Raw genomic sequence first — 18744 nt, 5'->3', positions numbered from 1 at the left:
TCGCTTCATGCCACACCCCATTGAAGCAGTAATTCATACAAAAGGAGCTAGCTCCAATCAAGTATTGAGTGCATAAATACTTGTGCAAGATCAAGACTTGTGTGCAAGTGCAAGATCTCCTGCTTTGGATATCTTGAACATTTGTGTTTTGTAAATTTTTTTTTTTTTTTTTGAGTGATCTTTGAGAAATATTCAAATGTTTTGAGATACTGAATTTTTTATTTTCCTAAGCTGTAAGTCATCAAACATCCGAATTAAAACAAAAACTCTTGATATATTTCAGTTTGTGGGCAATGAACCTAGTTCAAGAAAGTTTTCCTTTTTGAATGAAATTACAAAAAATAAAGACCTTTTCCATGATATTATTTTTTTTTTTTTTTTTTTTGAGTTGCACCTGTATTCCTCAGGAATTTCTAATGTGCTTTTTAGAATAGTGAGTTTTGATTGATGGCTTACAGTACAATGTTCAAATTGCTATATAGAACAAACATTTGAGTTTAAGTGCTTGATGAATGAAGTAAAATTCTACTGTTGTACACATCATCCAGCAACTTTGTTAGCAATTTTAAAAAGCACAGCTTAACTATAAAGTTCGTTTGAACCTTGTGTATATTGTAATTCATCCTAAATTCAGAAGATGAGACATTCTCTTCAAGTTATGTTAACACATCCCTTACTGTACTCATACATCGAAAAATGCTATTCTAAAAACCCATGAGAAATCCATAGTGAATCAGCAATGCACGATATGACTAACAAGCTCTTGTCCATGTGGATTCACAGTTATTTAGTAACACACAGAGCTAGTGTTATAACTTAATGTTTTTTTCTTATGAATCTGGTTATACATTCACCTGGGATCTTCTTGGCCAGCTGATCATGTGAACGAGCTCTTTGTCAGCCAGGTTGGTCAGTGACATCATGACATTGGCCTCAGTGAACGGCTTCTTCACGTCATTCATGAGGTAAATCTCGGGTGGCTCTGCATCCATGATTCGAGCGATTAGTTCCTCAGGGCTTCAACGCTATGCTAGCCACCTTACTTCCACCGAGGGGACGTGGGACACTTTTGATTTCTTGGGATCTTGGGCCACATGTTCTCATCCTGCCAGAGAATCGCGTCAATCGCTTCTGCTGTGCTCCTCTTTGTTGGTAGCTGCCACGATCTCGGCGTAACCCTGTGGAAAAAAATCCATGTAACTGCACAATTCACTTCATCCTTCTCCGTGCGGGTTTACAGGATTATACTCAAATTCATTATTAATAATACATTCATTCATGTGAATGTGTTGGACAAAGAGCCAAACCAAAATTAGTTTGAACAGAAAGCAAAGCTTGTTTACAAAACTGTGTATTTGATATGACATTTAATACAGAGCTCAAAGCAACCATATCATCCAATGATATGAGAGTATATCACTTTCTCTTCTAACCTTGAAGCAAAGCTGTGAAAGTATACTGCCCTAAAACAACTATTACAAGACCGGATGAGGATAGATGGTAACAGTCTCCACCAGCAACACGGACTGTTTTTTTGGAGGAACAAGCCATCCAAGATCCCACACAGCTCACAAGACAACATGCAAGACCGTCTTGCTAAAATACATGTGAATTATTAATATGTGAAATCTTGCAACTTTTGTAGGATGAGTCATTTTATCTGGGATGTTTGGTGCAGACTTTATCCAGCATCTATAAATAATCAGGGCTGTGTGACATTATCATTAAAAATGCTGACGCATGTCAAAATTTCACGGCATGATAGCTCGTTAATTGGGACATTTATTGGGACATAAAATCCAAAGTCCATGGCTTTGGACAAAATTCCGCAGTAATCTCAGATGAAAGTATTTGGTAACTGTGTGGGTGTAGAAAGGGTGTTGATAGGGAGGTAATGGAAAAGGAAAGAGTCCCACCACATTTCATCATTCCAACTTCATAACATTTTCGCAGACGGGCAGGCCTGGCAGCTTTTGCGCCGGTTCTTGTCGATGGTGCACTGGTTGGTGGCAGGGCAGATGTAGTCATTGTGTCCTGAGAAAATGAATCAGATGTTCCTTATTATCCACTGATCATTTGCAGTCAAACAAGTCTGTTACTATGTATATGAACTGTTTCACAGACTGGCCTTACAGAGCCATTAAATTAGCACAGCTATCCACAACATTCGCTGTCCGGAACAATGAAGAAAATAATAGTTAAGAATCATTAGAATCAATTATTCCAGAGTAAAATGACCATTTCTGAAGGATAATGTGGCTGTCAAGGCATCTTTATACACTGTAAAGATGGCTGATAATGGTGAAATACATGCAAGGAAGACAAGACTGTTGATTCAACATCCAATCACTTATTAAAGTTCAATGTAAAAATCTCGAATGCAAATTTATGATGACATCTTGACCCATTGCTCTCAGTCACATTTTGAATGCTGAAAATTTGATCAATGTTAGTAGGAGATTTCAACCTTTAATCTTAATTTTAGAGTAGGAATGGAAAGTATGTCATTATTATTTACCCAAACTGATAATGTTATTGTGTATAACATTGGCATGCTAATTTCTCTATTTTTACATTTCGATTACCCATCATCAACAAAATGCACACTTAATATTTAAATTAAAAACAAAAAAGTTAAATGTAATCTTTAGAAAATCAAAAAAAAAAAAAAAAAATGTATAGAACTTTTTCATACTTTATAATGCTGGGAAGCCTAAGCATCTATAAATAAATAATTCAAAATTACCTTTTATTTTTTATAAATTCAGACTGCTTGAATAAATATCAGCCATTTATTGTTTATTGGTCATTTTTTGCTTTTAGTGTTTTATTATGTATTCATTTAGACTAATTGAATTTTAAGATTAGCCATTTATTGATTATAGGTCATAACATGAAAATGATTATCGAATGATCAATTTCAGTGCATCCCTAATAATAAGCACGCAACAAAGCACAGGAGTAATTTCAGAGAACAATACCTTGTATACTTCTCTTGAAGAAGGCTTTGCATCCTTCACATGACCACACGCCATAATGATACCCAGAGGCATAATCGCTACAGACAGCGCAGTTAGTGCATGTCAGCTTTACCTCTCAAAGAGACAGGAGTCTCCTCTGCAGCTGCAGCCCTCTTCACCAGAGGTTTGCTATAGAGGAAAGCAGACACATGCATCTGAGCCAGTATTTAGTAATTGTCTGAAATAAAACACAATTGAGTTTCCACATACCAGTTTTCCTCTTCGCTGTGATCATGTGGTGTAAGTTCTGTCCAACTCCCACCAGTTGGATGGCTTTGTTGTAGTCGAGTCTGTTGCTGATGCAATGCAATTGAGGAAACGTGGTTATGAGGTGGCCAAAAGAGGGAGGGCTTAATGACTGCCGCACTGATTGGCAGTCGGACAGAGGCAATGCGCCGTAACCGAGCAGAGCGGGACTGTAGAAGGGCAGAGTGGTGAAGTCATGGCCGAGGTCTGTGTAAGGTGATGGGATGCAGATGGGGTGGCTCTCCACCGACAGAGATGGAGAAGAGGAGTTAAAGGCAGGAGAGAGGACATGACCTCCCACCCTGCTGGAGTCCACTTCCTGCAGCTGAAGTAGAGGACTGTCTTCCTCGGGATACACAGACATGGTGAAGGCAGAGGAGTTTAATGCTGTCGCATCATCAACAGGGAGCTGATGATGTAAGTCATGTTGATCTCCTCAGTCATCGATACTGAAACCTGATGCAGCCTAGTGCACAATCGACAGGAAGCCTTTCATTCACAGTGGGGAAATTAACAGGAAAAATCCATTCTGTATCTCTTCCAGAGAGAAGTTATAAGCAACTCTATTGAGGAAAAGCACATTCAAATAATCACAAATAAAATGCCCTACTGGAAATAAATGCATTAAGAGGATCAAACTGCTTGCAAACAAAAGCACCTTACCAGCAACTTTTAAATAAATGGTCAAATATGATATAATAAGTCTAGAAAAATTTTTCCAACTTCAAACGCATTTATTAAATGTCAAAGACTGTGGTGGTCAAGACTTTTAAAACAGTACATTTCAATATGAAGTGAAGTGAAGTGACATTCAGCCAAGTATGGTGACCCATACTCAGAATTTGTGCTCTGCATTTAACCCATCCGAAATGCACACACACAGAGCAGTGAACACACACACACACACTGTGAGCACACACCCGGAGCAGTGGGCAGCCATTTATGCTGCGGCGCCCGGGGAGCAGTTGGGGGTTCGATGCCTTGCTCAAGGGCACCTAAGTCGTGGTATTGAAGGTGGAGAGAGAGCTGTTCTCCACCTTCAATACCACGACTTAGGTGCCCTTTGTATATAATCCTGTATATAATCCTTATTTTTGTAAACTAGTTTTTATGCAAAAAGTGTAATATTTTAGAAAGTTATATTTAGGGGTCCTTAGCATCAGAAAACTTCTGCATTAGAAGATATAGGCTCATAGATGTTGCCACTGTTTAGTCATATACTCAAACCTTTTATATCATATCCGTGACTATATTGTGCATTTTAGCAGAGTCAGAATGCAGTATTTACCAATCAGACTAGAACTGTCAGAAGTTTGGAGTCAAAGTTTTCATAGCTTTCTTATCCTAAGCAAGGCTGCATTTTTATTTAAATATAGAGTTAAAAAAGCAATATTGTAAAATATGAAATACATTTACAATTAATTATTTCTGATGTAATTACTTAATTATCTATGTTAATGTAATTTATTTCTGTGATGGAAAAGCTAGTGTTAAGCGTTTAGTGTAACGAGATCCTCCAGAAATCTTTCTGATATACTGATTTGGTCGGTGATAAGAAACATTTCTTATTGTTAACAGTGCTTAATATTTTTTGTGAATACACTGTCAATAAGTTTCAGTATTGTGACTTTTGGTCAATTTAATGCATTCTGAAAAGTATTTACTTTTGGAAAAATACTGTAAGAAAAAACAAGTATCGTTGTGTTAATAATTACTGGTAAGTCATCCAAAGTGCAGGCTTGGTGACCAGATTCAATTTGGGAGGACTAAATTATCACAAAAAATTACAATGATTTCAATCAAACCCCACTTAATATATATTTGTCTAATTAATCTTATTTTTTAGCAAAAAACAAATACGCATAAAATGTGTTTATAATGATCTGTATACACATTATACACAACATTTACATTTAAGTGCATTTGGCAAATGCTTCATCTAAGGTGAATTACATTGTATTTAATTATAGATTTTAATTTCTGAACTGAACCCATGGCCTCGACATTGCTAATGCCATGTCCCTAGAGGACTTCTCAAAGCTGGTCTCACTACAATTCAATAGCAGATATTTGACTGAAACTATTAGTTGGTGGACACTGAAAATCAGCTGCGTCTTGCATATCTGCCTATTTTAGGTCAATTTAATAAACTTTTAGCCTGTTGCGTACAACTGAAACTAAGTTGCATTCGAAAAGGCCTAAAGATCTGCCTCAAGAACCTTTACATTTCTCTTACATAGAATATCCATAAAAATGAATCGAGACATGAAGACACATTTGTATTTCTCTCAGCCCTGTGCAGTGCTGTTAGTTCTCAGAAGTCTGAAAGTGAATCTTACCTGCACAGTGTTGTAGACTGTACTTGCGAGAGAGGCAGTTTGCCACACTGTCTCTCCGGACTGCCAACGGTGAGTCAGACGAGGACTTTTGAACCCTTGCTTTAGAGCAGACAGGCAACTGGCCAAAACATACCCCGCACAGAACACAAGTACCTGCAAAATGACAGAAAGAGAAAAGTACTGTATGATGCTATGTTGTGAACTTCAAGCATGTTATTTCATATAAAATGGTAAAATAATTATTTGCATGTACTATTTTTATAAAAAAAACCTAACATATTATTTGTTGTTGCAATTATTATCATTTAGAATGTTTTAATTAGTGACATAACGATTTCAAATTATATCCTTCTTTGCACAGCACACACTGTAAAAATATCATTTTTACAGAAAAGACTATATAATTATACAATAATGGTTAACTGGTTAAATGCAAGTTACCGTAGTCCATATGATGAAAACTGTAAAATGTTTAACATTGCATAATACATAATGATTTCATAATAATTTTACCGTAAAATAAGTACAATGTATGTTTTTAAATGTAAAACTATGCATTGCTATTTAATTTATGCAAAAAAATAAGTAAATATTTACATAGATTTGTTTATTTATATTTTTATTATCATTAATGCACATTGGGATGATTTGTTTTACATATTTTGTTAATGAATGTTTATTAAAATAATTTTGGTAGCATCATGATATTTTGTCTTTGCACGTATGATCTATATACAAGTATTGGCCATGTTTTATGGACAGTCCACTTACTTCCCACCATTTCGATAACGGGGAAAGTATTCTTCCCATTAAAAGCCCAGTAGCCTCAACCCCTCTTACTGCTATAATTCTTCTGAGAGGAGGCTATAGACGAAGATAGAACAGAAGACAGAGAGGATAGACTAATACTGCATGGATCAACTCACTCCTGACAGCCAGTCTTGTATGATGTATGCTCTTGAGGCAAAAGAGTGCCCGGCCACCGGCCAGCAGTGCATACCAAAAACAAAAGCCCAAGGCCGTGGTGTGATCTCCCCTCTCACTCCCTTCTCTTGCGGGAAACGGATAAGGGAGAGAAGGAGAGAAGGAAACCATGCCCTGTGCAGGAGTTGTGGGAACAAGAGAGTAGATCACCATTGAGCGTGATGCTTACACTTCAAACTATGAACCTTCTAATACTATAGTTGATGTTAAAATGCAGTACTATAGTTTATACAGCAGAGGTCTAATGCTGTTTCATGCATTCAGAGTTATTTACACTGTTAAAGAGTTGGATTCTCATGCTAAGCATGGCCAAAATTTCAAAACACGATTTTGACGTATAAAGAATTTTTTGTGCCAAATACACACTTCTGGGTTTCTTACAAGTTTCTGAAAAACTAATTTCCTATCATTGCTCTTTATTACATAATGAATGTGGAACTCCTTATATGGGCATTCCTCCCAGAAGAGCGCGCCCATGCACAGACATCAACCAGAGAAAAAGCTAGAGTGCGCCCATCAACAAGCTTCATTCAGCAGCGCTGCACAGGACACACTCGGGAAGATTGTCTCCAAAGAAGTGTGTTTTTCTTTGAAAGGGAGAGATAACTTTGTTCAGCTTTCCGAATAACCCAGCATTATGCAAACAGTGAATGCAGTTTGTTTTTTGGGGCAGCAAAGGAGTTTCGCAAGTGTATTTGTGATGAACGTTTTATAAACAAGTCTCAGTTCGATGCTAGATTTGCAAATCGTTTGATACTGTAAAGATGAAGTGGCCCCAGCTATAAACTGGGAACTGCAGTTTACTGCACACAGTAAGTAAAACTGCATCCAATGTCTGTTTTGTTGGCATTCAAAGTGCTTGTCACTCTTTAGCTCCGCCCACAACACGCCTCCAGGAGCTCGGCTGTTTCTGGAGAGAATCTGAAAGCTGAATTTTTATTTTATAAATATGATAAAACTAAAGCTTTTTTGGAGATATGAAGGGTGCAGTACTACTTTAGATACTCAAGATTAACATGAGATTGGGAGAAACTATGTGTGTTTGGTCAACTTTAACAACAGCAGGTCATAGGTTTGATTCCCAGGGAATGCAAGGACTTGAATAAACTGAATGCAATTTGGATAAAATAATCTACCAAATACATTAATGGTTAACACAATATGTTATATTTAAGAATGTTTTATGCAGAATGACGAGAATCTCACTTTATCTACATTAACATAACCTACATTTATTAGACTACAGTCACTGTGCAAAATGCTGTTGGAGGTCATTTTTGTGCATTCCTTATTTCTTCAGTAAATGATACTATTATCTATTATCGTATTATCGAAATCTAAACTATATGTATTACTGTACTAATAGACAGACTTGAATCTCCGTCACAAATTAAAAACTACACACAGCAGCTGACCTGTAAAACAGATTAAAGTGGCCCATTCATTGAACCATAACCAAACTATTTTATATGATTTCTAGCAGATTTCTGTGCTGTTCCTGTCATTTATGTCTTATGCGTTAAAACGAGTGTTATGTTCTATTAAATTGTAATAAATATAGGCCAACTACATTTTGCAACTTAATGATCACTGAGAGTAGTTTTATTGTTTTAAAAATAAATAAATAAATAAAATTGCTGAGTAAAATAACTGTGAAATAGAAAAATATAAATACACAGTACATAGCTAATTATCAGCACTATTTTAGTGGTTTGTTTCAAATTGAAGAAAAATATCGGTTTCAACGCTTGGGTCTCAGAGAGCTAAAACTTTCATCCTCATGGCTCGTAGTGCCGCTTAAAAGTGAGTGAATAAAATATTCTGCATTCTTTCATTAATTAACCCGCTTGCGTCATTTTATAGTGAATTCTGCAAGCATCCTGTAAGAAAACACACGCGCAGAATAAAACACTGCAATGCGATTGATAAAGGACGAAAATTACTACAAAAGGAGCCGCATTACTACAAACGGGAGATGCAAGACAGTGAACCTACCTGTTGCAATCGATGTTTAGCTGATCAACAGATGGTCCCCTGTGTGGCTTGATTTCTGAGTTGAAAACAAATCCCAAAAAAAGAATTGTAATGCTTGATTTGATCGCTGTTAAAGCATGTGTAATAGGGAAATGGCCAGTGTTTTGATACATGTTAAAGTGTGCTCTGCTCCGTCTGACTCTGGACGCTCGTACTTAGCCTGTTTGAGAGTCCGTGCGTCACTGACCACACCCGCCTGAATCACCTCCTCCTCCTGACCCAACATCTGCTCACTGTGCTCTGTAAGCTATCCTGATCATTGTGAGGTTGCTTTCTACATTTTACAGCTGGATTATTCATGTTTTGCAATAGGCCTATATATACGATATATATATATATATATATATATATATATATATATATATATATATATATATATATATATATATATATATATATATATATATATATATATATATATATATATATATATATATATATAATAAATAAATAAACAAATAAATAATGCTTGTTAAGTCGGAACAGCAGTTTACAATATGTATTTTAATCAAACTGCACAGTATATACACACAAACATCACAGAGGTAATTCAATAAATTGCTTATGTTTGCAAAGAATATATCTCCTCCAAAAATGATGTCCTGTCCTGGAGGATTATGGCAGTGGTTATCAAACCTGTCCTGGAGTACCCCCAGCCCTGCACATTTTGTGCGGCTCCCTCAACTATCACACCTGATTCACAGCATCAGCTCATTAGTGGAGACTGCAAGACCTGAAGTGGGTGTCAGATATAGGGAGACATACAAAATGTGCAGTGCTGGGGGTACTTCATGGAGAGTTTTAAGAACCACTGGATTATGGCATTATTAACTTTTAGTTAAAAGGATAGTGCTAAAAAAAAAAAAAGAAGAAGTATGAATTGATAGTGAGGAATAAAAATCACGAAACACCTGGGTATTAATTTTTATTTTGTCAGTTTTCATGTTTCATGAAGCCTATAGATTTCACATATCTGCAAAGGTGAAAATATTCATGTCACCCCTAATTTCTATCATTTTGAGTGTAATATTTTAAGTACATTAAAACAGGGACATAAATAATAGTGACATTAAAATTTAATGCAGACTCATTGAAAACAATTTTCTCCAAATGTATTATAGTCTGCTTCATTTATAAGCACCATCCCACAGATTATACAGAAACTAGAATGAGTTCTCATTTTGTGGCACTATGAAAAGTAGGCTGCAATGAACACGAACACTTAAAATTACTTGAAAAATTACAGTAAAAGGTTTTTTAAATTTTTTTATTTTTTAATTGTAGAGCATTTTATTGAAAACGTCACAGCTGGTCTTCTGCTTTCATAAATTCTGACCTTACTGCTGCTAGGTTAGTTATTAACAGGCCAACTTTATGCAAGTGCACGCTGAGAATAATGACTCGCAACACATTAATTCAAGACAAAATTAACAGCATCCTGTTTTTATTTACACATTCACTGGTCATAATTATTTTATAAAACTAAACTAAATAAAAATGTATTAAAATAATAATAAATCACACACAACTTTCATTTTCCCTTTTGTAACTCATCAAATACACCAGCACAAGCAATCCTGTGTGATTTAGGCTGTGGTGAGGCAAACCACTGGAGTTAGACTAAACCAAGTAACAACTGTCAAAACTAATACACTGAGGATATGAAGAATGTGCAATTTCAGCACAATTTACGAATGTTTCATCCAATAAACCTAGGCCTGTCATTTCATTTGTGTAACTGAAGTGAAATCATTTCTTTACATATATATATATATATATATATATATATATATATATATATATATATATATATATATATATATATATATATATATATATATATATATATATATATATATATGGTTTAACCAGAAAACAATATGGGAAAAAAAGCAGCACAAATGGAAAACAAACAACACATAACAAATAATTTAATTGAAGAAGTGCGACTGATGTTGTTGGCCTATTTACAGTTATAGTTTTTGGACTGCAGGGAATGGTAGTGCATGGTGGTAAATTGTGCACTTTAACAAGGGCTTACAATGCACTGTAATGGCTCTGTAAATGTGGCAAGGTAGGGTCGTCGCCACTGGAGACCTGAGCTTTAAGCAGAAGCAGAGATGAAATGCTTTTCTCCCACTTTCTCTGTGCACCTGCATTCAGGATGTCAGATAAGCAGTCATGTGTCCTGCTGAGATGATTGCCCCTGTTACTTCTGCATCTCAGAAACCCCTGCTCTTAGAGTTCTGGAAGTAGCCTACATGTCTGGTGATTGCAGCTACCTTGCCAGCACAGAAGAATAACGTATTTGTTGGGTACCAAATTTGGAATAATCATGACTTAACTGGCCACCTGACTGGTTTAGACATGCCTTTTACAGTTCCAGTTTTGCGACACGGATGTAAACTATAGCGCTGTAAACTTCTATAGAGGCAAATGGTAAGGCCATGGCAAATTATAATTTTTGCATTCTTATTTGCTATAACAAAAAATTACTTTCCATGACTTTCCCCAAGAGGAAAAAAACTCAGAAAATGATCACATCAGTCACAAATAATAATAGTAATTACATTTACTGTATACAGTGCTTTTCTAGGCATTCAAAACGCTTTAGATTGTGAGGGGGGATCTCCTCATCCACCACCAGTGTGCAGCATCCTCCAGATTACTGGTGGAGAGGAGATCAAGTAATAAAGCCAATCAAGAGAAAAAGAGGTCACATTTACTTTCACTAATGTAGTAGATTTTGACTATTTACAACAGAAATTTATTTGTTTGTTTTATGGAATTCCTTACCCTGGCAAAATAATGCAATATATATATATGTGTGTGTGGGTGTGTGTGTGTGTGTGTGTGTGTGTGTTAGAAATATTATTTGATCAAAAAAACCTGTAGAAATATTGTGAAATATTATTATAATTAAAAATATGTTTTTATTTGAATGTAATTTCAAATGTAACTTATTCCTGTGATGGCAAAGAGGAGTCATTGCAGTCTTCAGTGTCACATGGAGACCTGGATAAGGGTCAATGTCTTTTTCCCCTGGTGAAGTAGCTGAGCTGCGCCGCACCACAGATCTCGCTCTTTGTGCCACCAAACAGACATTACTACCATTGGCAGATCTATGGGCACATCTGTGGACGAACTTGGCCGACATGGGGACAAAAGATGGGGGCTTTCTCCTTGATTCGCCAGTTTCTCCTTCTGAGATTTTAGGCAGTTCCATCAAGACGTTTGTCGAGAAGTTCAAGGAGGTGAAGGGTTAGTTCACCCAAAAATCAAAATTATGTCATTAATAACTCACCCTCATGTCGTTCCAACCCCGTAAGACCTCTATCTTCGGAACACAGTTTAAGATATTTTAGATTTAGTCACAGAGCTCTCAGTCCCTCCATTGAAACTGTGTGTACGGTACACCGTCCATGTCCAGAAAGGAAAGAAAAACATCATCAAAGCATAGTCCATGTGACATCAGAGGGTCAGTCAGAATTTTTTGAAGCATCGAACAAACATTTTGGTCCAAAAATAGCAAAAACTTCGACTTTATTCAGCATTGTCTTCTCTTCCGTGTCTGTTGTGAGAGAGTTCAAAACAAAGCAGTTTGTGATATCCGGTTTGCGAATGAATCATTAGATGTAACCAGATCTTTTTGAACCAGTTCACCAAATCGAACTGAATTATTTTAAACGGTTCGCGTCTCCAATATGCATTAATCCACAAATGACTTAAAGGGATAGTTCACCCAAAAATCTAAATTATGTCATTAATAACTCACTCTCATGTCGTTCCAACCCCGTAAGACCTCTGTTTATCTTTAGATCTTAAGATATTTTAGATTTAGTCCTCCAATACGCATTAATGCACAAATGACTTCAGCTGTTAACTTTTTAAATGTGGCTGACACTCCCTCTGAGTTAAAACAAACCAACATCCCAGTCTAATTTATTTACTCAAACAGTACACTGACTGACATCCCAGAGTAATTCATTTACTCAAACCGTACACTGACTGAACTGCTGTGAAGAGAGAACTGAAGATGAACACCGAGCCGAACCAGATACCGAACAAAAGACTGAGTCGTTCACGAGTCAAAAACTGGTTGCATCGGTTTTCCAATCACCAGTAGTTCTTTCGGACAGTTTGATTCAATAAATCTGTTGAAGAAAACGGTTCACCAGTTCTTTTGCGCTTGAGGTAATGGCATCATTGGCGATGATTGCCCTTGATTCAAGCCTTTAGTTTACCTGGGCTCTTAAAATTAGCACAGAATCAGTTCTGAATCTATCACCAAAATAATCAGTTCAGTTCAGATGCTCTGTGTGTCGGTCTGCTTCACACTGAATCACACATGTGCAGTATCATGAGCTCCTAGGTTCTCGAATCAGATGCGTCTGACAGAAACCGTTCTTGACTCGAGTCAAGACTCCTTTTTTTGTTCGTTATTATTATTACAGTTATTAATGACATAATTTAGATTTTTGGGTGAACTATCCCTTTAAGCTGTTAACTTTTTAAATGTGGCTGACACTCCCTCTGAGTTAAAACAAACCAATATCCCAGAGTAATTCATTTACTCAAACAGTACACTGACTGAACTGCTGTGAAGAGAGAACTGAAGATTAATCGAGCAGAGCCAGATAATGAACTAAAGATTGACTGTATATATATATATGTGTGTGTGTGTGTGTGTGTGTGTGTGTGTGTATATACCCTATATATTTAATCACTGAGGATTTCTTTAAAAAAAGTAAAAAAAAAAATATTGTCTTGTCTCGTCTCGTGGGATAAGTTTCTCATCAAACCCCTAGTATTTACATCTACCTTCATCTTCCTCTCCTAATTCCCATTAAATCTTTCCTCCCCTAATCGGGGGTTAAATGGCTACCTCCATGCACCTGCATTATAGTCTCTTTCTGGACCTATGATGTTTCGGTTAGAACTACCTACTGATGGTCTGAACCTATTTAGTGTACCTGTAAGCATGTTGTTCCCAGATCAAAAGTTCTCCTTGAGAAATAAAAGATGAGCATAATGGGCAGTTGTCGGTTGGTGAGGCTCCCTTTAGCTAGAGGGTTCTTCTATGAGACACGCCACTCTCAGGTCCAGAGGCGCTAAGCTGAGAAGGTAGCCCCCATGTGACAAGCTAAGATATGGGTTTATGTAAGCCATCGGCCGTATCCCCTTTTTATTTCGATTCCAAGCCTTGAGCTTTTCCCTGAGCTCAGACTTCCTCAAGCCAGCCGCTTACAGGTAAGTTGTTTGGCATATAGCTCAGGCCTTTGGCTGTAGGGGATGATGACATTGACAGCTGTCAAGGCATCGTAGGGGCGACTTCCACGGCTATGGTAGAGTTAGTGCTTAGTGCTCGCAGTGGTTTCTGGCATGCACTCCCCTCAACATGGTGGCGAGGGTATACCATTCCCCAAAGCGACCTCTAAAGGATGCAGTCCGAAGTTCCCTCGGAAGGGAACATCTCAGGTTACGTATGTTCCCTGAGAAGGGAATGAGACATTGCGTCCTCAAGTCTCCTCACCATGTTTCGGACGTCAGCTTCAGATGAAGAAGTGGATGACATGTTCTCCTGGTGCCCATTTATGCTGTGGTCATGCCGGTAATGACAGCCAATGACGTCTTTTTGGTTTATTGGGGCAGCTGTGACTTCTAGACTTGGACTAATTACCCGAAGGTTGCCGGTTCAAATCTCAGTGCTGGCAGGAGTTGTAGGTGGGGGTGGGGGTGGGGGGTGAATGAACAGTTCTCTTTTACACCATCAAGACCCATTCATGACGTAAATGCGAAAGTGCCCTTGAGCAAGGTACTGAACCCCCACTTGCTCCCCTAGCGATTGATATATAGCTGTCCACTGCTCCAGGTGTGTTCACTTCTCACTGCTGTGTGTGTGCATTTAGATGGGTTAAATGCAGAGCACCAATTTCGAGTATGGGTTACCATACTTGGCAAACGTCATGACTGTCACTTTTTCGCTTTATGCTTCAGACAATGGTCATGCCGAAGGCCTTCCCCATAGTGACCTCTAGAGGACACAGTGTATCGTTCCCTTCTCAGGGAACCATGGCTACATAAGTAACCTGAGATATTTTCCCATTACTGGAATATGTGATGTTTTAATCAGTGATGGGAAGAGATTGAACCTTTTTTTTTTTTACTTCGAAACTTCAAAAAGTTCAAAAAGTACGCACATCCATAAAAAAAAAGTCTCCCACACTGCTTCAAGCAGTTGAATAAAGACTTCCTGTAGTGAATCAATTCATCTTTGTAAGATAAATAGGAGGCCTTTATTCAACTCCCGGAGCCATGTGAGGGACAATTTATTACTGATGCAAGCACTTTTTTTCACATCTTCTGAACTGTTGACGACCAACACCCGCTTACCCCAGTTGAAAGGCTCTTTTTTATATAACTCAGATTGGGTTTGTCTGAAAAAAGAAAGTCACATACACCTAGGATGCTATGAGGGTGAGTAAAACACAGGCAAATTTGTATTTTTGGGTGAACTAACCCTTTTGTCACCGTCTTCAACTGGTGTGCCTGTCTTCTGTGAATGCTGTGTTTGTTTGGTGCCATGTGCTTTGTCCTGTCTCTTTTCTTGCCCCGCCTATCTGGTTACCTCATCATTGTTTTAGTTGATACACCTAGGGATGGGTATCGTTAAGGTTTCAACGGTATTACTACTCTTACTGATACTGCTTAACGGTCCGGTACTTTAACAGTATTCTTATCGGTACTTTGTGTTGTGTAACTTTGTGTTGTGTTAGGCAGTTGAAAACTTTTCTCTGTCTGCAAATAATGCAATTTCTCCGTCTGCAAATAATGCACTGTTGAAAGATGCTTTCACAGATTGCTTGTGTTTCCGCCCTTACATGCAAAAATTTTGTTGCACTTACAAAAACCAGCTTTGTCTGCATCAACTCTAGTGAAGTATAACCACACTTTGGAACGTTTTGCTGTCTCCGTCATCGCCACTCTTTGTATTAAAGGGGGGGTGAAATGCTTGTTTTCACTCAATAGCCTGTTAATCTTGAGTACCTATAGAGTAGTACTGCATCCTTCATAACTCCAAAAAGTCTTTAGTTTTATTATATTCATAAGTGAAAGATAGTCTATTCTGATAGTCTGGAGGCGTGACGTGTGGGCGGAGCTAAAGAATCACGACCGACAGTAAGCTTTTGCGTTGAGAGCATGTGGAAGCTGTGACATTACCGTAAGGGAAAAACCATCATCCAAAACAAACAATGGCTTACAGTCAGATTCAGCCGTTTATTTATGATCCAGAATCAGATCCCGAGGCTGAAACTGAACGAGAGCAGCAGCAGCAACGACTCGCTCCGAGCGGGGCTCGAACCCGGGTCTCCGGCATGGGAGGGGACGCAACAAGGAGGCAGAGATATTTTAAGCAGTTTTACTCACCGCCTGCGGTTCCAACACATGATCGTGACCCTTTTTCGTTGGGATTGCATCATCCTTAAGAAATAAACAATACGCAAATCCGTCGTCAAACTGGGCCTTGTTTGTAAAACAAGCATCTTCGAAATGCAGGGAACAAACACTTGCACAACTCCGTTGATGCTCTGTAAAAATAAACTCCATCCACTGGTCCCTTAATGCTGTTTTTTTTTTTGGTAATCTGTGCAGGGTTGTCTTGCCCTGGCAACCAAAAACACACTCCTTTTGTGACATTTCGCGACGCTCTCGCTCTGATCAGTGAATGCCTGTTGTGCTATCAGTGCTCTGCTATACGGGAGCCATTCTCGAAAAAAACTTTCCGAAACTTGTGACAAACCGGAAGGAGTATTTTGGGAACAAAAATACTCCTTCAAACGACAACTTAATTTTTGAAACTTTGTCCATGTTTAGCATGGGAATCCAACTCTTTAACAGTGTAAAAAACTCAGTATGCATGAAATAGCATTTCACCCCCCCTTTAAGCAGGAGTTTTTGTACTGTAAGGGGCCATTCACATATTGCGTCTAAAAACGCGTGGAAAACACTAAGCCAATCCACTTTCTGATTTTTTTTCCGAAAGCCTTCGGGCACTTGTGCTCTTGAGGAGTCTGCCGTTGCTAAGCAACCATGACCTGCTCTCTCCATGAAGACGCGGAAATTTCAGCAATGGATAAATGGATTTGCAACACTAAAAACTGCTTGCAGTAGCACTGCTACTAAATTAATAAAAAAAAATCCACATACAGCTATCAGCTGTTCCTTCATCTTGGCTGAGCTTTCAACGTTGTTACGGAAAAGGTGAGGAAGTTACATGACCAGCGGTGATGTGCAAAAATGCGCAAAAGATGCGATATGTGAATGGCCCCTTATGCCCTCACAGACAAACGTCTTAATATGATCGCAAATAAGAAATGTTTGGTAAGATAAAATGTGCACGATAACATTATTAAGCAAATCTCTTCGACATCGTCACTCTTTATTATTAAGTGGGAGTTTTCATACTGTTATGTCTGTGCATGCGCCGCGCTCGTTGTGGTGTGTGTGTGTGTGTGTGTGTGACTGACAGACAGCCTCCGTGGCGCGCATGAGAGATCTCGCAGATCTCACAGACAAACGTCTTAATATGATCGTCTTAATATGATCGCACATTAGAAATGTTTGGTGAGAAAAAATGTGCATGATAACATTATTAAGTAAAAATACATAGTACATTAATTTTTTTTCCCCTCCAGTACCGAAAGCAGAACCGATACCGTCAGATCTTACTGATACTACGGTCTTTCATAATTTAGCCCCGGGGCCAGTTTAATACCGGGTTTCGGTATCCATCCCTAGATACACCTGTGTTTCTCCCTTGCTCCCGGACACATTTGCCACTCACACATTCACTCTACACACCTGGTTCACTCTGCACACCTGTTCACATACACACACACACAGCTGTTCCCCATTTGTTTTGGAGTATATATTCTTGTCTCACCCACCACTCTGCCTGGCTGTATTGTCTAATATTTATTGTCATTACGTACGTTCGTGTCTCGAATTTTGGCTGCGTCTGCTCTGTCCCTGTGATTTGTTTCTGTTTTGTTTTTTGCCTTGTTGGCCTTTTCGTTTTCTTATTAAAATATATTTCCCTGCATTTGGACCCAGACCCTGTTCTTTCTTTTAAAATATTATGTTTTATGATAAGTTCACATGCTATGGCATACCTATAAATAGATCAAACTTAAATTGTACATCCTTGTGGTGTTAAAAATAATGGCGACAACATTTACATTTTTAAAACAAAACTGACAACAAAACCGTAATACAGGTATAGATAAACTATATGTTAGCTAAACTTGAGCTTGCGTTCCATTGTGTCCTCCTCCATGCACTGTGCTCTAGTAATCTTAGTGATGAGAGTCTGTATCTCAGAAGCTTTGTTCTCTCCTCTTCAGATCTCATTATTGCCGTAAGAAATGGGTCCTGCTGATGAAATGAGAAGAATAAGGAAAAGATAGGGCCAGCTGGAGTAGCAGTGATGTATCAAATCGAGACAGGTCTGCCTTGGTAATGATCACCATTCAGTGATGGAGACCCTTCCCAGCTTTTAAGGACTATTTATAAAGCAAGATGGAAAATGGAGGGAAAAGTGGAAATTACAGTAGCTCTATAATAAGAAATACAGCTCCGTATTCAATTTGCCTGGCTACCAAAACTATATCAGTGATTGGTATCAAAGGAAAATGTTGGGATCATAAATTATTGGACAGCTGACTCAAAATCTGTTTCATGGACAAGCGTGGGCTATTCTTTCATTATTTATACATCAATTAAGCAGGTAAAAGTTCTGAAGTTGATTCTATATATGTGCCATGTGCATTTGGAAGCTGTTGTTGTGAAATTCTCTTGCAAATTCTCACATCATAAACAACAAAGTGCAGATGTAAGTAAGAGGTTCATTTCACAGTGTAGACAGCTTTATTAATTAATTCTCATTAGACTGTGACAATATCTTTGCTCGCTTTCTGTAGGCCTGATTCATCTGCTGTTTGAATAACTGTGGAAATTAAGTTCTATAATTAGTAACTCACAAAATTTGTGTTCAATTGTGAGCAAGTTAATCACAAATTCAGTCATATTCAAAATATTTTTTGACATGGCACCCATATCTG

At 37.9% G+C, this 18744-nt stretch overlaps 1 pseudogene; it reads right to left on the bottom strand.

The window, feature by feature from the left end:
• Positions 1–854: 854 nt before the first annotated feature.
• On the bottom strand, positions 855–8764 carry LOC113091893 (estrogen receptor beta-1-like; annotated as a pseudogene).
• Between the last annotated feature and the right edge of the window lie 9980 nt (positions 8765–18744).

Source organism: Carassius auratus, unplaced genomic scaffold (assembly GCF_003368295.1).
Source record: "Carassius auratus strain Wakin unplaced genomic scaffold, ASM336829v1 scaf_tig00214342, whole genome shotgun sequence".
Lineage (NCBI taxonomy): Eukaryota > Metazoa > Chordata > Actinopteri > Cypriniformes > Cyprinidae > Carassius > Carassius auratus.
Note: the sequence above shows the minus strand (reverse complement) of the source record. Positions and strands in the feature narration are given on the sequence as shown.